The 21,436-nt window shown below is 47.0% G+C and overlaps 1 protein-coding gene and 1 long non-coding RNA gene across 34 annotated transcripts in view; one reads left to right on the forward strand and one right to left on the reverse strand.

The window, feature by feature from the left end:
* LOC140426626 (uncharacterized) overlaps nucleotides 1-21,436 on the reverse strand; it is a 196,692-nt gene that overhangs the window by 74,245 nt on the left and 101,011 nt on the right. The gene's annotated exons all lie outside the window — the stretch shown is intronic.
* LOC140426628 (uncharacterized) lies at nucleotides 5,531-14,052 on the forward strand. Its single transcript, XR_011948243.1, has 2 exons — nucleotides 5,531-6,262; nucleotides 12,801-14,052. It is a non-coding gene; the product is annotated as an uncharacterized lncRNA (long non-coding RNA).

Here is a 21,436-nt window from a genome sequence, read left to right on the forward strand (position 1 = left end):
TTCTTGCTCACCCTCGACATTTTTCTTTGGCTTTTTTTTCCTCCACTGTCTTCACTGTGCCTCCTCCGTGCCTTCTCCCTGCTTCTGCCGCCTCCATGGACCCTGGGACAGGGCTTAAAGCCCCAAAAATGCCGTTCCCGAATGGGAGCCCTCCATTGTGCACCCGCCTCCCGCCCGCCGTCACCAGAAGTCACCTTATGGAGGTCTTTCAACAGGGGCATGCGCCCCCGTTCAGGTAGGACCACCCACAGGAGGACACTCTCTTTGACATTCATGTCAGGCAGCTTGGAGATGTTGACCCTCAGTCCGTATGATATCGCCCTATGCCGGGCCCCATATTGGACCATATGTCGGTCAGACCCTCGATAGCTCAGGGTGGATCGGAGTCTATTCTCGGATACGAGCTGCCGTTACTGGCTACATGTCTGTGAAATGGAGGGTGAGGGGGGAGCTGGTGGATTTGTGGGTAGGGGCAGGCGGCTCAACACGTCATGTGTGGGATTCTTGTGCCCTGGCAATGCTCCAAAGTATACTCATAGACAGACAGAAGCAGGGCCCAGCACTTAACCCGAACAGACCCGAACAGATGCTATCGGTGGAATTACCCAATCTTCCTTGAATAACTCCAGCAGATGCTTGTGGTCAGGATATACCGTGAACGTCCACCCATAAACGTACTGGTGGAATTTCCTCACCGCAAACACAACTGCCAAGCCTTCCTTTTCTATCCGGGTGCAGTTTCACTCTGCATTTGCCAGCGTGCGAGGCGCAAAATGTATCGGTCACTCCGAGCCGCTGGGCATGCGGTGTGCCAGGACCGCCTGACGCCATATGACGAGGCGTCGCACATGAGGAGCAGGGGTTTGTCCAGGTCGGAGTGGGTCAGCAATTCAACTAACGATAGATGCTGCTTCACCTCTTGAAACACCTTCTGGTGCGGGGGAGTCCACTTGGTAGCCGAGATATGCGACCTCCGACTCGTGTAAAATGCATGTCTCCCTTCAGAGACGGACCCCAGGCCAAGAAAACCGCTCGAGGACCTCGGTTACATTCTCCATGGGTTCCTGATGCAAGGTCCTGTTGATGAGAACATCGTCCAGGTAGAAGGCCATCCTTGGCAACCCTCGCAAGATATTCTCCAGAACCCTCTGAGATATCGCACAAGCCGAGGAGACTCCTAACGGCAGCCACATTTACTCGTACAATCCCTGATTGCATTTATCGTCACATATTTCCGGGAACCTGGCTCAAGCACCAGCTGCAAGCACACGTGGCTCATGTCTAGCTTACTGAATGTTCTTCCTCCGTAGAGATCCTCGATCCTTGGGATTGGTCAAGGCGGGATACCCAGTTTACGGTTATTTTATAGTCCCCACAGAGCCGTACTGACCTATCCGGCTTCAACACGGGGACTACAGGCACGGCCCAATCTGCCTAGTGGACGAGGCGAATAATACCCAACTGCTCCAAACCGTCCAAGTCCCAGTCTACCTTGAAGCAAAGTGCGTACAGCACAGGGCGTGCGCGGAAATATCAGGGCTGGGCATTCTCTTCACATCATGGCCATTGCTTCTTTAATCGTCCCTTGGCCTTCGGCAAAAAACGAATGGAAGTTGAACAGCACTCTATCCGGTCCATGGGGGTACATCTGGCACATACGTTGCCAATCCAAACACAGTTGACGCAGTCAATCGTGCCCCAATCGGCTGGGTCTGCTGACGCGGACTACCACCAATGGTAGGCACGCGGACTGGTCTCCTTATGCTACAGGCACGTGAGTAATGTCCTCGATTTCTAAGGCCTCCCCGGTGTACGTGGCCAGTCACGCGAAGCACCAGCGGCTGAAGACCTGTCCGGATGGCCGTAAATGTGCAAAAGCTGATGACCTAAACCACCGCTCCCATGCCCAGTTCAAGCTCAGTGACCGTTTACCAGCAGCGTCACCTGGATAGATGCCGTTCTGAGTCCAGTCCCACAGAGCAGCGGTAGGGTTGGCTCCTCAGCTTCTAAGTCCTCCAGGAAATGTGTGCGGCCTGGAGTTCTTGGAGTCCGTGGTCGACGCTGTCCTAGGCGAGCGTTATGCCGACTGCCCTGTTGACGGTCAGGGGTATCATTAGCAGATTCCACTGCGACTCCTGGTCCCAAAGTCCGCAAATGAAGTGGTCCCACATGAATTCAGCCAGGGTGGCATCGAACTCACAGAGGGCAGCAAGTCCCCGTAAGCACACCAAGTATTCTCCAGTGGACTTCGCCGGCATCTGTGAAGCGGTATGGAAGCGGTACTGTCGGACCTTAATCAGGTGGATTTTGGTGATGGCTCATCTGGTCAATTAGTGTGGCGAATTGCAGTCCGTCCGGCCAAGTCAAGTTCCTGATTAGTGCCTAAATTGATCCACCAACGGCGGTCAATAAGGTGACGATGGTCTGTCGCTCGTCATTGATGATGCCGTGTGTGAGAAAAAAAATTGAAGTATTTCGACGCACTGGGCCCAATCGTCCAAGTCAGCGGCAAAAGGCTTGAGTTTTTGGCGGCACAGTGGTTAGCACTACTGCCTACGTGCTGAGGACCCGGATTCAATCCCGGGTCACTTTCTGTGTGGAGTTTGCACATTCTTCCTGTGTTTGCGTGGGTTTCAGCCCCACAACCCAAAGATGCGCAGGTTAGGTGGATTGGCCACTTCTCGCAGACACCCTCCACCCCCTCAGAGTCAGCTTATCCTCGTTTTCGTGAGGTGCGCCCAGGCCCCCTCCTCCCACTCCCCTCCCCCATGCCCAGTCCCTGAAAAATAACCATCAGACAAACAACTAAACAAACCCAGAGCGCCCCAGAAAACTGCCGTTACGAGAAACACAAACTCTCACCATTCCCAGTCTAGCAACTTCACACCCTTCAACCACTAATAAGAAACGAGAAATAAAACTATATCCAACCTTTCACCCCCCCACCCCCCCCCCCCCCCATCACCTCAGTCCAGAACAAACCCCAGTCCCATTTCTCATTTTAGTCCCAGTCCTTCAGCCTTCACAAAAGCCTCCACCGCCTCCACTGTTTAGAGGTAGAAATCTTTTGAGATGTAGGTCACCCTCAACTTCGCTGGATACACCAGGCTAAACCTCACACCATTACTGTACAATGCTGCCTTCACCCAATCGAAGGCCGCTCGCCAGCTCCACGGTTAAATCCTGGTATATACGTATACCAGATCTTGCTCACTACACCTCACGCTTCTGTTTCGCCGAACTCAGAACCTTCTCCTTAACGTGGTACCTGTGAAAGCAAATTATTACCACCCTTGGCGGTTCATTCGTCTTCTGTTTAGGCCTCAATGACCGATGAGCTCTGTCCAGTTCATACCAGGAGGGTTCTTTCCCCTCCCCCAGCAACTTCGGCAGCATCTTAGCAAAATACTCAGTCGGCCTCGGGCCCTCCAGCCCACGGGTAGACCCACAATTCTTAAGTTCTGCCTAGACCTATTCTCCAGGTCCTCCACCTTCGCTCTCAGTCTTTTGTTGGCCCCCATCACCCTCCATAGATCCTCACCCATCGAGGTGAACTGGTCGCTATGCAGCGCCTAAGTGTCCTCCACCCTCGTCAACTTCTCTCCTTGCTCCCGCACCTCGGTTGATGTCTTCGACACCGCTGCCTTCACCAGGGCAATTGTCTCTTCTACTAATACCTTCATTGCTGCCATCATTTCTTTCCGCATACCTCCATGTGTTTGACAAAATGCTTCACAAACTCCCTGTCCATCACCTCGGTCATCTTCTCCACTGTGAAGGGCGCGGCCCCACCCAGTAACCCAGCCTCTGCCATCTTTCCTCCTGCCGGGCTGACCCACTCGCTTGCGACTTCACATGCCCCTTCTTCCCACGGCTTTTTTCTGGTTTCTCGATATCCCCCTCCTTCCTGCATCTGTTCATCCATAAATTGCCCCGGGACTGGACATTAAATCCCGAAAAACCGAGCCTCGAGCAGGAGCCACCCAACATGTGACTTCCACCGAAGTCCCCGAAAGCAAACGAAAACTAACTGCATAAACACAGCCGGCAAGGCAGCATCTGTGCAATAAGCCAAGTTAACTTTGTGCATGCGGGGAGAAAGGATCTGAATCTACAATACGCTGATGCCAACATTAAAAAAAATCAGAGATAAAAACAGAAAATGAGAGATTAATCAGCAAGTCTGGCTGCATCTATGGAGAGAGAAGCATAGTTAATGTTTCTCGTCCATTGACCTTTCTACAGTTCTGTGGAGTTAATCCTGCATTTTCTTTTTATTTCAAGTTTCCAGCAGTATTTTGCTTTTATAAAAATAATCAGTCAACATATGGCCATAAAACCGTGGCCAAATGGTGGTAAGAAAGAAAAGTTACGATGGGGAAGGAAGTTTAAGGGTAGAAGTGAGACTAGGATTGTTATTTGTCCAGGATTGCAAGCAGCAACGCAATTTATATGTAACAATTTATATAACAGGCCAAAGGAGCCACCATGAAAACAAATTCTCAATGCAAGACGGTGATTTTATCAAAGGTTTACACAGGTAATCGTTGGGATGAGTGACACTCTCATTGGAGTTTAAGATGTGACCGAATTCCCCTGTCATGACTGCTTTGCACCGTAATCTCCTACATCTACTGTTACTACTGATAATCTAGGGCGGCATGGTGGCGCAGCAGTTAGCACTGCTGCCTCACACGTCAAGGACCTGGGTTCGCTCGCGGCCCCAGATCACTGTCCGTGTGGAGTTTGCACATTCTCCCCGTGCCTTAGTGGGTCTCATCCCCACAACCCAAAAAATGGTCAGCGTAGGTGGATTGGCCATGGCTAAACTCCCCCTTAATTGGAAAAAAAAGAATTGGGTACTATAAATTTTTATTTTTTTTTAAAAAACGGTTTCTACTGATAATCTGCTTCAACTGTACAGAGCTGTACTCTGTATTTAAAGGCACAAGAATGAGCATCACCAGAGTCTTCAAGACAGCTGCCAGATGATGATGGTCAGACCACTGACTGGATTAGAGGATAAAACAGGAAGTATCATGTTTAAAACGCCTGTTATGGCAATGTTATAGCAACCAGGCCAGTTACTCTCCAGCCAATTTATGAAGCAAGCAAAACAAAAAATCCCTTCATCTCGACCAGAGGAGAAAGCACCTCTGGAGTTTACAATCTGATATTGGCAATAACAGTGGAGTCTGAATCATTTTCGGTTTCTATTCTCAATCTGATCCCCCTTACAATTACAATCCCTCAATCTCTCTGCCAAAAAGAAAACCCTTGAATAAAGGTCTCAATTTCTTCTCCAATCTCTCACCTCTCACTTCCTTGGTCCGGATAGTGGTATTTCTCATTGATCTCCGATTCATCTTGCCGTCTTCTTTCCCGTCCCAATTCCCCCTGAAAGGACCACGCCTCTCCCAGGGCGACCAGTTTCTCCCCGGACATCCTGCGACGCACAGCCGCCGACCAGGGATCCAATTTGGAACGGACAGAATGCGGGGCAAACATAACTTCCGCTTCCTCCCCGATGCGGGGCAATCCGCGCTTCCGGTGGATGTAAACGTAATTCCCAGAATGATGTTTGCCCTCGAATTTAAGATCGACCTGAAACTCTTTACTTTTAGTGGCTGTTTGTTTTTAATCTTTGTGCTGCAACTCTCCTTTCAGTAATTTTTAGAGACCGCCCCCCCCCCCCCCTCCCCTTGCAACAAACAAATGCCGACCGTTGGAATATTTGAATTGACGCCGCGCGCTGGAGGTTCTGAAAACCGTTAAAGTGGCCACGAGCACGCCGCCCGCTCGATGAGGGAAGCGGTTGTATAACTCAGTTAAAGCACTTTAAACGCAAATTACCCCTTACATCTGCATGCAATGATAGTTTCAAAAGAGTAAAAGCACTCATTTGGGTGTATTTCGCTGATTCCCAGCCCAAGATTGGGAGCCTTCCTCATGTCGGAGGCAAGCTTACCCTGAACATTCCGGAATGCAAAATCTCCTTCAGTCGAGCCTGCCTGTTGTGTCATGGACGGATTTGCTAATCTTTCCAAAATACTTTTCTACCCCAGTTAATGTCAAACTCCAGACCTCGAATGCATGTCAAATACTCATTCAAACAGAAACTGCTCAGGAGGTCTGACAACAACTTTGAAAGCGAGAGCATTGCAGGTTGGATACTTTTCACCAGAACTGGGAGAAGTTGAAAATGTGGCAGGTTTTCAGCAAGTGAAAGGAAGGAAGAAGAATAGAGCGATGTCTTTGGAAGGTGGGTAGGGGGAACAGGACAGATTATAGAATCCCTACACTGCAGAGGGAGGCCTTTCAGCCCATCAAGTCTGCACCGACGCTCTGGAAGGAGCACTCCACCCAAGCCCACTTCCCTGCCCTATTCCTATAACTCCTGAATCAACCTACACATCCTGGACACTAAGGGACAATTTAGCCTGGCCAGCCCACCTAACCTGCACATCTGTGGACTGTGGGAGGAAACGGGAGCACTCTGACGAAACCCACGTGGACACGGAGAAAGTGCAAACCCTACAGAGACAGTCATCGGAGGCCGTAATTGAATCCGGGTCCCTGGTGCTATGAGGCAGCAGTGCTAAACAATGCCACTGTGCTGCCCATTGATGATAAAAGTCTTCATGGGACAAAAGCCAATGAAACAAGTACAGAAACAAAAGGTGTTTCTGGTTCTGAAAGGCCAGATAGTTGCTATCTGGACGCAAAGAAAAAGTATTTTTTTTAAAAACTAGCAGGAAGTTACCGTCTAAAATTGTTTAAAAGTTCCACTTGATTATAGTTTGGGTGAAATGTGTGAATCTCGCATCCCCCTCCCCCTGTTTTTATGGCTTCCTAGTAGAGAGGAAGTGATGGCAAAGAGAAAAAAGGAAGCTCGAAAGCGAGGATCAGAGTTATGGAGCAGCTTGGATCTGGGTTCAGAAGTGCCCAAGAGAGAAAACTGATTTGTCGCAATGATGCTTTGTTTTTGTGGATTCCAAATGAAAATACAGCATCATTCGGAAATCTAGTGTACAGAGACTGAAAGGCTAAAAGCAGCAGGCACGATCTTCCCTAAAGAGAACAAAGTACCCGATCAAGCGCGCTTAGCTCTGTGTTTCCCGGCACTCACATTGCCAAGGAACACATGGCTATTCAACGCGACTCGCTTTGAATAAGGGCCTGAACGGGGTATGCGCGGCCAAGGTCGCACGTAGCCCTGTTTTTTTTACAATGAGTTCTTGCCGGAACCCCCATTGTAGCGAGAGATCGGGACGGCATTTTTAAATCTCCGAGACCCAGAAAAGAATCTCCAACCTCCTACACCCCCAAAGCCCAAATGCAATATGGGAGAGTCCCCTTCCCCCCAACACCGGGCAACCCCAGACCGATCACAGTTGTGCTGGGGCCCTCCGATTTTGGAGACCCCCACAAGTGCCGTACCAAATGGGGACCAGTACCAAACGGCACTCATTACTGCATCGCTCTAATATGCAGATTTGCTAAAAAGTGAGCACACCCATTGTGGGCGGGATTCACCTGGCAATGTCTCGCGAGATTGCCTCCTGAGGTAGTATGGGTTGAAGTCAGAAATAGGAACGGCGCAGTGACCTTGTTGGGAGTTTTCTATAGGCCCCCCAATAGCAGCAGAGATGTGGAGGAACAGATTGGGAAACAGATTTTGGAAAGGTGCAGAAGTCACAGGGTAGTAGTCATGGGTGACTTCAACTTCCCAAATATTGAATGGAAATTCTTCAGATCAAATAGTTTGGATGGGGTGGTGTTGTGCAGTGTGTCCAGGAAGCTTTTCTAACAGTATGTAGATTGTCCGACCAGAGGGGAGGCCATATTGGATTTGGTACTTGGTAATGAGCCAGGGCAAGTGATAGGTTTGTTAGTGGGGGAGCATTTTGGAGATAGTGACCACAATTCTGTGACTTTCCCTTTAGTAATGGAGAGGGATAGGTGCGTGCAACAGGGCAAGGTTTACAATTGGGGGAAGGGTAAATACGATGCTGTCAGACAAGAACTGAAGTGCATAAATTGGGAACATAGGCTGTCAGGGAAGGACACAATTGAAACGTGAAATTTGTTCAAGGAATAGATACTACGTGTCCTTGATATGTATGCCCCTGTCAGGCAGGGAAGAGATAGTCGAGTGAGGGAACCATGGTTGACAAGAGAGGTTGAATGTCTTGTTAAGAGGAAGAAGGATACTTATGTAAGGCTGAGGAAACAAGGTTCAGACAGGGTGCTGGAGGGATACAAGATAGCCAGGAGGGAACTGAATAAAGGGATTAGGAGAGCTAAGAGAGGGCATGAAAAATCTTTGGCGGGTGGGATCAAGGAAAACCCCAAGGCCTTTTACACATATGTGAGAAATATGAGAATGTCTGAAGCAAGGGTAGGTCCAATCAAGGACCGTAGCGGGAGATTGTGTATTGAGTCTGAAGAGGTAGGAGAGGTCTTGAACGAGTACTTTTCTTCAGTATTTACGAATGAGAGAGGCCATATTGTTGGAGAGGACAGTGTGAAACAGACTGGTAAGCTCGAGGAGATACTTGTTAGGAAAGAAGATGTGTTGGGCATTTTGAAAAATTTGAGGATAGACAAGTCCCCTGGGCCTGACGATATATCCAAGGATTCTATGGGAAGCAAGAGATGAAATTGCAGAGCCGTTGGCAGTGATCTTTTTGTCCTCACTGTCAACAGGGGTGGTACCAGGGGATTGGAGATGGCGAATGCCGTGCCCCTGTTCAAAAAAGGGAATAGGGATAACCCTGGGGATTACAGGCCAGTTAGTCTTACTTCGGTGGTAGGCAAAGTAATGGAAAGGGTACTGAGGGATAGGATTTCTGAGATTCTGGAAAGACGCTATTTGATTAGGGATAGTCAGCACGGATTTATGAGGGGTAGGTCTTGCCTCACAAATCTTATTGAATTCTTTGAGGAGGTGACCAAGCACGTGGATGAAGGTAAAGCAGTGGATGTAATGTACATGGATTTTAGTAAGGCATTTGATAAGGTTCCCCATGGTAGGCTTATGCAGAAAGTAAGGAGGCATGGGATAGTGGGAAATTTGGCCAGTTGGATAACGAACTGGCTAACCGATAGAAGTCAGAGAGTGGTGGTGGATGACAAATATTCAGCCTGGAGCCCAGTTACCAGTGGCATACCGCAGGGATCAGTTCTGGGTCCTCTGCTGTTTGTGATTTTCATTATTGACTTGGATGAGGGAGTTGAAGGGTGGGTCACTAAATTTGCAGATGATACGAAGATTGGTGGAGTTGTGGATAGTGAGGAGGGCTGTTGTCGGCTGCAAAGAGACATAGATAGGATGCAGAGCTGGGCTGAGAAGTGGCAGATGGAGGTTAACCCTGAAAAGTGTGAGGCTGTCCATTTTGGAACGACAAATATGAATGCGGAATACAGGATTAACGGTAGGGTTCTTGGCAATGTGGAGGAGCAGAGAGACCTTGGGCTCTACGTTCATAGATCTTTGAAAGTTGCCACTCAAGTGGATAGAGCTGTGAAAAAGGCAAATGGTGTGCTAGCGTTCATTGGCAGAGGGATTGAATTTAAGAGCCGTGAAGTGATGATGCAGCTGTACAAAACCTTGGTACGGCCACATTTGGTGTACTGTGTGCAGTTCTGGTCGCCTCATTTTAGGAAGGATGTGGAAGCTTTGGAAAAGGTGCAAAGGAGATTTACCAGGATGTTGCCTGGAATAGAGAGTAGGTCTTACGAGGAAAGGTTGAGGGTGCTCAGCCTTTTCTCATTAGAACGGAGAAGGATGAGGAGCGACGTGATAGAGGTTTATAAGATGATCCGGGGAATAGATAGAGTAGACAGTCAGAGACTTTTTCCCCGGGTGGAACAAACCATTATAAGGGGACATAAATTTAAGGTGAATGGTGGAAGATATAGGGGGGATGTCAGAGGTAGGTTCTTTACCCAGAGAGTAGTGGGGGCATGGAATGCACTGCCTGTGGAAGTAGTTGAGTCAGAAACATTAGGGACCTTCAAGCGGCTATTGGATAGGTACATGGATTACGGTAGAATGATGGGGTAATTTGTTCTTAATCTGGGACAAAACTTCGGCACAACATCGTGGGCCGAAGGGCCTGTTCTGTGCTGTATTTTTCTATGTTCTATTGCGTTGAATCTTGCGAGCCGGGTCGATCCCGGGAGCAGGGTCAACGGCCACGCGAGCTGCTTTTCCAGGGCATCGTGGCCAGAAGATCGTGCCCAGTATTTCACAGTGAGTCACGTCCATTTAACTAAGTCAATAACTGATCTTGCAAATTGGTCCAACTCTCACCATCCCAAGAAATTGAATGCATCCCGTCAGTGGTTTTCAAACACAGGACTGGGCCTCGTCTAAGTACTATTTCACCTCTGAAGTCCTGCTGTCCAATATTATTACGAACAGTTCTGCAAACAAAATCTCCTTCACTTCGTTCTCTCTTAGCTTCCATTTCAGTTTCTCATTTCAACTGTTTTCTGCTGACTTTGCGCCTTCAGATTTGAGTTGTTTAATTTCTCCTCTTCCACACTTTCATCTCTCCTTCATTTCTCTGCAAATCAACTTGAATTTCTACAGCACCTTTAATGTGGATATCATGCCAAGACAATTCACAAGGCAAGGAAAGAAAGAAACCAAATAATTATCATCTTTATTAGTGTCACAAGTAGGCTTATATTAACACTGCAATGAAGTTGCTGTGAAAATCCCCTAGTCGCCACATTCCGGCACCTGTTCGGGTACACAGAGGGAGAATTCAGAATGTCCAATTCACCTAACAAGCACTTCTTTTGGGACTTATGGGAGGAAGCCAGAGCACCTGGAGGAAACCCACGCAAACATGGGGAGAACGTGCAGACTCCACACCGACAGTGAGCCAAGCTGGGAATCAAACCCGTGTTCCTGGCGCAGTGAAGCAACAGTGTACTACTGTACTACTCTGCCGTCCATAACGTCAAGTCAAGAGATGTGAATGAAAGATTGCTGAAATTGAATTCTGAGAAGGTTTTTAATGAAGGACATTGAGGCAAAGGGGTTTAGGAGAGGAATTCTAGAGACATGGGGCGAAGTTCTCCGGAAACGGCGCAATGTCCGCCGACTGGCGCCCAAAACGGTGCAAATCAGTCGGGCATCGCGCCGCCCCAAAGGTGCGGAATGCTCCGCATCTTTGGGGGCCAAGCCCCAACCTTAAGGGGCTAGGTCGGCGCCGGACGAATTTCCGCCCCGCCAGCTGGCAGAAAAGGCCTTTGGTGCCCCGCCAGCTGGCGCGGAAATGACATCTCTGGGCGGCGCATGCGCGGGAGCGTTAGCGGCCACTGACGGCATTCCCGCGCATGCACATTGGAGGGAGTCTCTTCCGCCTCCGCCATGGTGGAGACCGTGGCGGAGGCGGAAGGGAAAGAGTGCCCCCACGGCACAGGGCCGCCCGTGAATCGGTGGTCCCCGATTGCGGGCCAGACCACCGTGGTGGCACCCCCCCGGGGCCAGATCGCCCCCCCCCCCCCCCCCAGGACCCCGGAGCCCGCACGCACCGCCTTGTCCCGCCGGTAAGGTAGGTGGTTTAATCTACGCCGGCAGGACAGGCATTTTAGCGGCGGGACTTCGGCCCATCCGGGCTGGAGAATCGCGGTGGGGGGCCCGCCAACCGGCACGGCGCGATTCCCACCCCCGCCGAATATCTGGTGCCGGAGAATTCGGCAACCAGCGGGGGCGGGATTCACGCCAGCCCCCGGCGATTCTCCGACCCGGCGGGGGGGTCGGAGAATCTCGCCCCAGAGTCTGGGCAGATGAAAGCTGCCATCAAAACAAAGCCACGGGGGCAGGTGTGTGGGGAACACAGGTCACAGTCAGAATACCAAAGAATGCAACAAAGCAAAAGAAGGTTGCAGAGATAAGATTTGGCCATGTTTACAGAAGGATTAGAAGTTGAGGACAAGGTTTTTAAATTAATCGTGTAGTGAGTGGTCAGCTCTGAAAGAATGTTTTAAAGAACAACGAACATCGTGGCAAATCCACACAATATTACTTGTGCTTACAATGGCCATTGGGAGTGATCTCTAGGATCTGTGCAAGGTTGCTCAGTTACAGCTGTCTTTTGTACAGATCCAATCACATGAGTATATTCAATTCTATACAGATCTTATCAGGTGTGTTCAATTCAAGCCAGGACAGTTGGTAGGATTTCGCAAGTCCAGGCCGGATGGTGAGGGGTGAATGTAATGCGACATGAATCCAAGGTCCTGGTTGAGGCCGTACTCATGTGTGCGGAACTTGGCTCTAAGTTTCTGCTTGGCGATTCTGCGTTGTCGCTCGTCCTGAAGACCGCCTTGAAGAACGCTTACCCGAAGATCAGAGGCTGAACGCCCTTGACTGCTGAAGTATTCCCCGACTGGAAGGGAACATTCCTGCCTGGCGATTGTCACGCGATGTCCGTTCATCCGTTGTCGAAGCATCTGCATGGTCTCGCCAATGTACCACGCCTCGGGGCATCCTTTCCTGCAGCGTATGAGGTAGACAACGTTGGCCGGGTCGCATGAGTATGTACCACGTGGGTGGTGATCTCACGTGTAATGGTGGTACCCACCAGTCCAATGCCGGCATCTCCACATCATAAATCACTGATGTGATCTTAGCTTTCTTCCTAGGACCTTCCATTTTTCTATTTTATGCTTACCTTTTGTTTTTCCTTTCCGGGTAACGCTTTCCTCTTTAAGCTCTGTCAAGTCATGCTAACCCATATTTTCTGAGTTAACCGTTTATTTTTATTCTATTTTCTCAGCTCCATGAAATCAAAAGGACCATTTACAATGTTGGAACCTCTGCTGACAGCTGAGTGATGCCAGACGTTACTGCTGCAATCTTGGCTCTGGGAGCCGACGTAAATTATATCTTTGTGGAAGTCATATTACCCCTGCACACTGTTCTCGCACAGAACCAAAGAAGTGTTGCAGTCGAAGAAGAGTGGCGTTGTTTCCATAGTAGGGGAGAAGGGTAGGAATTGGACAGAATACCAGTACAGGAGGTTTACATGAATATGAAAATGTAATGTAATGGATGAAGAAACTAGTTTAAGATGGTTACTAAATAAATTGAGATTATAATTGGGGAAAATAGGTCACTAGTTATGGTAATAAATATTGATGTGTACAAACAGTAATGTCAGTTGTCATTGTTGGGGCTCTTACTTTACCTTCTAATAAGAGTCGATAGTCCGGTTGATTGGGGGTGTCAAAAATATGACTTTATTGCTAATTATTCACTTGAATAAGAACGGAATCAAAACTTAGAAACAAAATATCAAACAATACATAAAAAGGTCGAACACATGGCAAAAATCATAAAACATAAAGAAATAACTTTAACACAAGCAAACAGATAGATAATTCAAGAAGTCAGGAACAAAGACCTCGACCACGAGGTCCTACTTTTAAGGGAATTCTTATCTCTGGTTTAACCCCTCATTTACTCTCATTGGTTTCCAATTCTCAGCTGAGACCCCCTGGTTTGTTCAAATGGATGTCTGTTACTTAAAGGATGGTTTATTAATCAAACATTGGACATTACTTAAGATTGACTATTGCCTATCAAACTAGCTCAGCGTCTGCACACACAGTCTTAGGAAAATTAAGGGATAGTTTCTCACGCTTTCCATGTTACACAGCTCAGCCCGGAGACCTTGCTGTAACTGATTAGTTGATACATTCTTAGCTCTGAATAGACTGGAATACAATGGCTAATTCATTATGTGATACAATGACTGAAACAGTATCTGGATTCCCACAGTCAAGACACTGGAATACAATGGCTAATTCACTATGTGAAACAATGACTGATTCCCACAGTCAAGACACTTAATCATTTTTACCTCTCAACTACATGTATTCAACTCGCACCTAAAACTATGACTCTATCAATCATGTGCAAGAGACTGAGAAGTGACGATGGAATGGTCTGTAAGAGAGAGATGTATTTACCTGGAAGCTTAGTATATATGTATGTATTATAGTATAAATAAAGGAGTTGCTGAAGAATCCTAATGGTATTTGTTGTGTATTCATGTTCCTAGTTGGGACAAGGTCACTAAGAGTTGAACCACGTGACATACTGATAACATCATCGACAGACAGTTTGGGCAGGCTAACAGTCAGTCTATTCTAGAGCCAGTAGAGAAAATACCTTTCCAATAAAGCTCTTGTTTGTTTTGTACCTTAGTGGTCTGCAAACTTCTCTTTTAAAAATACTCTTTTAAAACTTCTCTTTTAAGAATAGGGCAGCACAGTAGCACAAGGGATTAGCACTGTGGCTTCACAGCGCCAGGGTCCCAGGTTCGATTCCCTGCTGGGTCACTGCCTGTGTGGAGTCTGCACGTTCTCCCCGTGTCTGTGTGGGTTTCCTCCGGGTGCTCCGGTTTCCTCCCACAGTCCAAAGACGTGCAGGTTAGGTGGATTGGCCATGATAAATTGCCCTTAGTGACCAAAAAGGTTAGGAGGGGTTATTGGATTACGGGGATAAGGTGGAAGTGAGGGCTTAAGTTGGCCGGGGCAGACTCAATGGGCCGAATGGCCTCCTTCTGCACTCTATGTTCTATGTAATACCACAGAGACCTAGGTCACTCATAGTAGAGGAAAACCTTCCCAATACATTATAGGCCACAGGTTACCTGAAAGTAGATCCAAATACTAAACCAAACAACAAACTATGTACCAAACCTGGACATGGACAGTAATACAAAAGTAATATGCTGGAAATCTGAAATCAAAATAAAAAATGCTAGAAATACTCAATAGGTCAGCCAGAATCTGGAGAAAAAGAGTTAACGTTTCAGCTCACTAATTCATTGTCATAAAAGGTTTCAATCTCGCACAGTGTTCTCGGCTTTCTGGGAGGATACTGTGAACATATGCGGTTGCTCTTTTCCCTGGGAGACAAACACATTGGCAGAGTAGGATAGCAGGTTTCCATGACTGCTAGTTGCTACGCTGTGATCTCTACCACTGCTGAACTGTAAGGGTCATGAAACTGAGTTCTGAGGATGATGGATAGGGGGGAGGTGGGGTGGGTGAGAGACTCCCGGTTAGGATAGTTACGTGGAATGTGAAGGATTTGTTGGAGGGAGCTTTTCAGGATCATCTCGGGGGTAGTGCCCATAAACTTGGAACCAGGGCCCCGAGCAGCCTTTTTCAGGGGGATTGGACTGGCTCGGGCAGGTGCGGGGGCAGATGTTAGCCTTTGCCTCACTGATTGCCTGGTGGCGGGTCCTGTTGGGGTGGAGGTCAGCTTCTCCATCTTGTGACTCGGCTGGGCGGGGGGTGGGACCTACTTGAATTTCTTTGACTCTCGGGAAAGTGAAGTCTCAGCTGAAGGGGATGAAGGAAGGGTTTCACAATTCATGGGGCTGTTTATTATGCACTTCCGAGAATTGGTTGCCATTGAACATTAGAGGGGGTGTTGGGGGTATTGTTGTCTTTGGTTACACTGTTTACAGATTGATTGTTAATTTGTGTTTTTTTGTACCTGGAATGTATGGGCAGATGTTTTGGTCTGTATATTGAGCAGGGTGCAGTTTGTGTGTGGGTGTTTGTTATTGTATTTGGTTTGTTTTTTCTTTGGTTTATTGATGAAAATGAGGAGAATAAAAAGATTTTTTTTACAAGAAGGCAACACATCACCAATTTCTCACGGGTAATTAAGGATGGGCTAAATCTGCTTGCTTAGTCAACAATGCCCACATCCTGTAAACAAATTTTTAAAAATACAATTCATGCTTCAGCCCAAAATGGAACCTGGTAATTGGGAGCATGATTTGATCAGAGATCCCAAAGGCTATTCAATTGTTCATTACAGACCTGCATAGGCTAGCCAGTTGTTGGGAGTTTAGTGTATTGAAAGATGAACTTATTAATGATCGCATTGTTGTCAAGAGTCCATGATGAAGAGCTGTCAATTTGTTTTGCAAACAGAACACAACCTATCAATGAAAGTAGTTCCATAATCTGTGCAAATGCTGAGATTTCAAGCGAGTCATTACTGACCTGCAGAGTCTGTTAGTTGGGTCGGTCCAAAGTTGACAACCCCACCCCACCAAAGCGGGTGAAAGGTTTTTCCACTCACTACTCATCAGTACAACTACGGAAAGCATGCCGGATTTACATCAATGCTAACAAATTTACCGACTACTGGACGGTTAACGCTACCAAACAGTACAGGAGAGGGTGGGTGTTATAACCTGCCTACTTACCATTGGCTGGGGACTAATGACTATCCCACAATCCTGTGGGAGTATGAGCTTCCCCAATGAGGGGGGCGGAGAAACCACTAGTAAACTCCTAGTATAAATAAAGCTGGCCAGTTCAGGAACCAGCAGGAAGGAGTATGTAGCAAGGGATGTTACTGCTACTGTTATGTATATATTATAGTAAATAAATGTTATTGCTTTGTATCCTTAAAACTCATGCTGGATTCTTCGTGGCCCTTACAAAAGTGGGTAAACCAGCCACCACCTAGTGAGAGGAGCACTGATGCAACTGTGCTGTGCTTTTTAATCTCGAGGGTCCGTACTTTACTTAATGACCTTTGGGTCCCAGACCCTTTCTAATTTACTGTAGTACCCACTTGGGTCACTTCTCACTCTGGGCATTCTGCCATTTCTCTACTCTGCTTATTCTCTCTCTCTTCCTAGGATTTGTCGCAGGTGTGTATGAATCCTCTGGGTTTGGGGTCCGGCTTTCACTAAATTCCCTCCCAGATTTTACCCAACTCCCTTGACTATCCGAGATCTAAATATGTAGTTTGTTCACCTCGTGTTACAGATACCCCGTTTATGGCCCAAATTTACTGGTTAAAATCTGTATTAGTCCTTCACTCACTTAATACTGGCCGCTACGTGGGGCCCTCTCAATTCAGGCTCAGACGGATTGTTGGAGAATACTGGGATGAAGGTTCGACTTCGGAGCAACATATCGCTTCTTATCGAAGGACCATCTGAGGTGCCAAAATGTTGTACCTTTAAAACCTCTGATGCGTTCGACCAGTTTACTTAAAGGTTTTACTCAGGTGCCCTTATTTGCGAAATCAACAAAGAACAAAACAGGTTCACAGTTTAACGCAATTTTATTCACAATTCTATTACTCAAGCTTATATGACGCAGACTCACAGCTGAGCTTTGGGTTTTTCCCGCACTTAGTAAAAGGTGGCTGGCAGGCTATGATCACTCGATGTTGATGTCTTCTCTGGGTTCGAAGTCCAGGGCCCTTCTTGCGATGGTTGTGCCTGGGCAACACCCAGGTTATCGCTCAAGATCTGTTCAATGCTGCTTTCTTTATATTGGGAAGCTTGGATTGAGTCATATGTATACACCCACCACTGGCCGTTGTCCTTGCCAGACTCCAACCGGTTAATGGGAAAGACAGGATACTCCTGTTTATCCATGGTGATTCAATCAAGACCCATTGTCCTCTGAAGCTCCCCTTGTCTGACCAGTCAGCAGCCCATTAAGGAGTTTGATGGCACCTTTTGTCTGTTCTTCGTCCTGCTGCAAAGTTGATCACCTCTGTCTGGAAGTTTGTTACATATTCATAGACTTGGAGTGGGTAATCACAATGTCTATGTAGCATTGTTCTACATTACAAGCCAGCTATTTAGCCCACTGTGCTAAACCAGCCCCATGCTGAAACATCAGAAAACATAGCTACTAATGATGCTGAAACATCAGAACCTGAGTTAGTCCGAATAGTGGAAGCACAAGCTCGTTTAATTTCTGAGATACTACCAGTATCGGATCGCAAACTACAGACCATAAAAGCCGAAAAGGACATGACGCTCCAGAAGGTAAAACAATACCTCAGAGAAGGATGGCCTGCTGGATGCAAATCACCCTTTCTAGATATAAGAGATGATCTTGTTAGGATTGATGGTGTCCTGCTAAAGGTAGACAGGATAGTGATACCTGCCAGGTTACATCTAGGCATTCTGCAGCAGATTCACGAGGGTCATCAAGGCATTGAAAAGTGTCGTAGGCAAGCCAGACAATCAGTGTATTGGCCAGGAATAAACAGAGAGATCGATCAGTGTGTGCAAGCATGTCCGACTTGTCAGATGCATCAACTGCACAGAGCAAAGAAACCATGCAACAGATGGAGATTGTGACCAGTTCACAATCGATTTTTGCACACCATGGTATTCCGCTTAATGTTGTCTCTGACAATGGTCCTTTTTTCTCTAGTTGGGAGTGGGCACAGTTTGCAGAGCAATATAATTTTAACCATGTGACATCTAGCGCACATTATCCACAGTCTAATGGGATAGCAGAGCAAGGAGTAGGGATAATTAAGAGATTATTCCGAAAGGCGAGTGAAGATCGTCAAGACGTGTCATCACCGCTGTTAGCATATCGAGCAACACTGTTATCGACGGGTCTCTCACCTGCACAGATGTTGACGGGGATAAGACTACAAACCACTTTACCACACATCATCAATCCAGAAACTGCTAACAAGAAGATAAGTGAAAGAATCACTAAGACAAAGAAGAAGCAACAAGAGGTCTACAATAGACATACCAAGCCGTTAGCTGAGCTTCATGAAGGGGACTTTGTGAGGAGTCAAAGTCCAAAAGATGATTGGCCAAATCTTGCCAAAGTTCCAAAACATGTAGCACCCAGGTCCTAACTAGTGCAAACAGAATGAGGATCGCTGTTCAGGAGAAACAGATGAGCATTACTACACGTCAAGCACAAGATTCAAGCTCAACGTGAAAAAGTTGTTCCACGCGACAACATAGTCAAGGACATTGCCTTACCAGATCCACGCTTAGCACTAACACAGCAAAAAGATGGTCTAGAGCAATCTAACGCCATGAAATTCCACTGAGACGTTCTACCAGAAAATGACGACCTCCTGGGAGACCAAACTTGTGATTGTAATTTGACCTATTCTCATCTAAGTGGTGTAACTGTCATAATGAAAAGCAATACTGTATTGTATGATAATAAGAGAGTGATAGTTACTAGTTATTTAGATAGCAATACTACTAGGTCAGAGTTAAAAGAAAATATCACAACCACTGTAATAATATTTTCTTTCACAAACAAGGGGGGGATGTGGTATTATCATAACTAGCAGCATTACAAGAGTTAATGTAGTACCATGAATATCCACTAGCGGGAGCTGCAGATACTACTATATAAAGCAATGATGCTAGACCTTAGGGGAGGAGCGTAAGCAGGAGATAGCTAGTGAAATTCATTAGAGCAGTTAGTGTGAGATTAGATTATCGTTATACCAGTTAGTGAGATCAGCAATAGGTGAATGTAGTTAGATGTTATTAATCAATTCTGTATTCTAAAAGGAGTAGGTGTCAACACCCAGTTTAGTAGTGTAAATAAAATCATAGCTTTGTTCAAGTAAAAACTACACTGTGGTCTTTGTGGAACACCACGCAATCCATCCTAAATAAGCAACACAAAGAAAACCAAAGTTGCTTTAACTGATTTTCAGAAGTCTCGTGGTCAAGGTTAAATCCAATCTGCAAAAATTTGACAACCTTCCTCTGTCCCTGGTGGGCAGAATCCAATCTACCAAAATGAATATTCTTCCTAGGTTTTTGTTTTTATTTCAATGTTTTCCTATTTTCCTCCCTGAATCTTTTGTTTTTGGAGGGTCAAAAGGTTGACTTCATCATGCATCGCAAAAACGGAGCCACCCCCGATTCCGGCATAAATGGGGATTCTCCTACCAATCGCGATTTCGGCGTCGGCGACTGGAGAATCCCTCCCATGGTCTCTGCAGGCTTCAAAGCACATTAACTCACCAGAGACTTTCCCAGTCAAACCACAGTCCATTAGTCCAGACTGAAAACACATTCCTTTGTCAATTTCACCATCTGGCGGCTAAAAGCACCCAACCCTGCAAAAGAGAATATTTGTTTGTTTAACATGACCACCGCAGTCAAATGCACTCTAACCCCCAGGCTTATCCAATGTTCCTAAAGTCTTTCAGTCATCACACCTAGTTTTTAGTTTTGTGTAGGTTTTTATTTCTCAGCTCACTAACTTGAATTTAGTACTAAACACTTTTTAAAAGTTTAAAAATCTTTATTGTCTCAAGCTTATATGAACTGACAGAAACATCAAAAGCACTAGTGGCCAAAAATAGCACATCCTTCTCCTCTACACTAAATTCCCACTCTTATCAAATACCCGACGTTTTCTGTAAATTATCAGACACTTCGACCAGTTTATTTATTTTTTTAAAAATATATTTTATTGAAATTTTTTTTCCCCAAACAACAATTTTTCCCTCTTACAAAACAAACGCAACAGTAACAATACAGAAATTTTTAACAATACACAAGTAATAAAACCCCATTATCTATTGACCTAAACTAAACTAAGCACCCCCCCCCTCCCTCCCCTTGGGTTGCTGCTGCTGGTCATCTGTCTTCCCTTTAACGTTCCCCTAAGTAGTCGAGAAATGGCTGCCACCGCTTGGTGAACCCTTGAGCCGATCCTCTCAGGGCAAACTTTATCTGCTCCAGTTTAATGAACCCCGCCATATCATTTACCCAGGCCTCCAGTCCGGGGGGTTTCGCCTCCTTCCACGAGTAGGATCCTGCGCCGGGCTACTAGGGACGCAAAGGCCACAACGTCGGCCTCTTTCGCCTCCTGCACTCCCGGCTCTTACGCAACTCCAAATAGAGCTAACCCCCAGCCTGGTTTGACCCGGGCCTTCACCACCTGCGAAATCACTCCCGTCACTCCCTTCCAATACCCTTCCAGTGCCGGGCACGCCCAAAACATATGTGCGTGGTTTGCCGGGCTCCCGCCACACCTCCCACATTTGTCCTCCACTCCAAAGAACCTGCTCAATCTTGCTCCCGTTATGTGTGCTCTATGTAGCACCTTAAATTGAATCAGGCTAAGCCTGGCGCATGAGGAAGAGGAATTTACCCTGCTTAGGGCATCAGCCCACATACCCTCCTCTATCTCCTCCCCTAATTCTTCTTCCCACTTTCCTTTTAGTTCGCCCACCGACTCCTCCCCCTCTTCCCTCATCTCTCGATAAATCTCTGACACCTTGCCCTCTCCGACCCACACCCCTGGAAGCACCCTGTCCTGTATCCCCTGTGTCGGGAGCAACGGAAATTCCCTCACCTGTTGTCTAGTAAACGCCCTCACCTGCATATATCTCAAGAAATTTCCCCGGGGCAACTTATACTTTTCCTCCAATGCTCCCAAGCTCGCAAAAGTCCCATCTATAAATAAATCTCCCACCCTCCTAATTCCCAACTGGTACCAGCTTGAAATCCTCCATCCATTCTTCCTGGGGCGAACCTATGGTTGTTCCTGATAGGGGACCCCACCAGGGCTCCCCGCACCCCTCTCTGTCGCCTCCACTGTCCCCAGATATTCAGTGTTG

The sequence above is a fragment of the Scyliorhinus torazame genome, chromosome 7, assembly GCF_047496885.1.
Source record: "Scyliorhinus torazame isolate Kashiwa2021f chromosome 7, sScyTor2.1, whole genome shotgun sequence".
NCBI classification, from domain to species: Eukaryota; Metazoa; Chordata; class Chondrichthyes; order Carcharhiniformes; family Scyliorhinidae; genus Scyliorhinus; species Scyliorhinus torazame.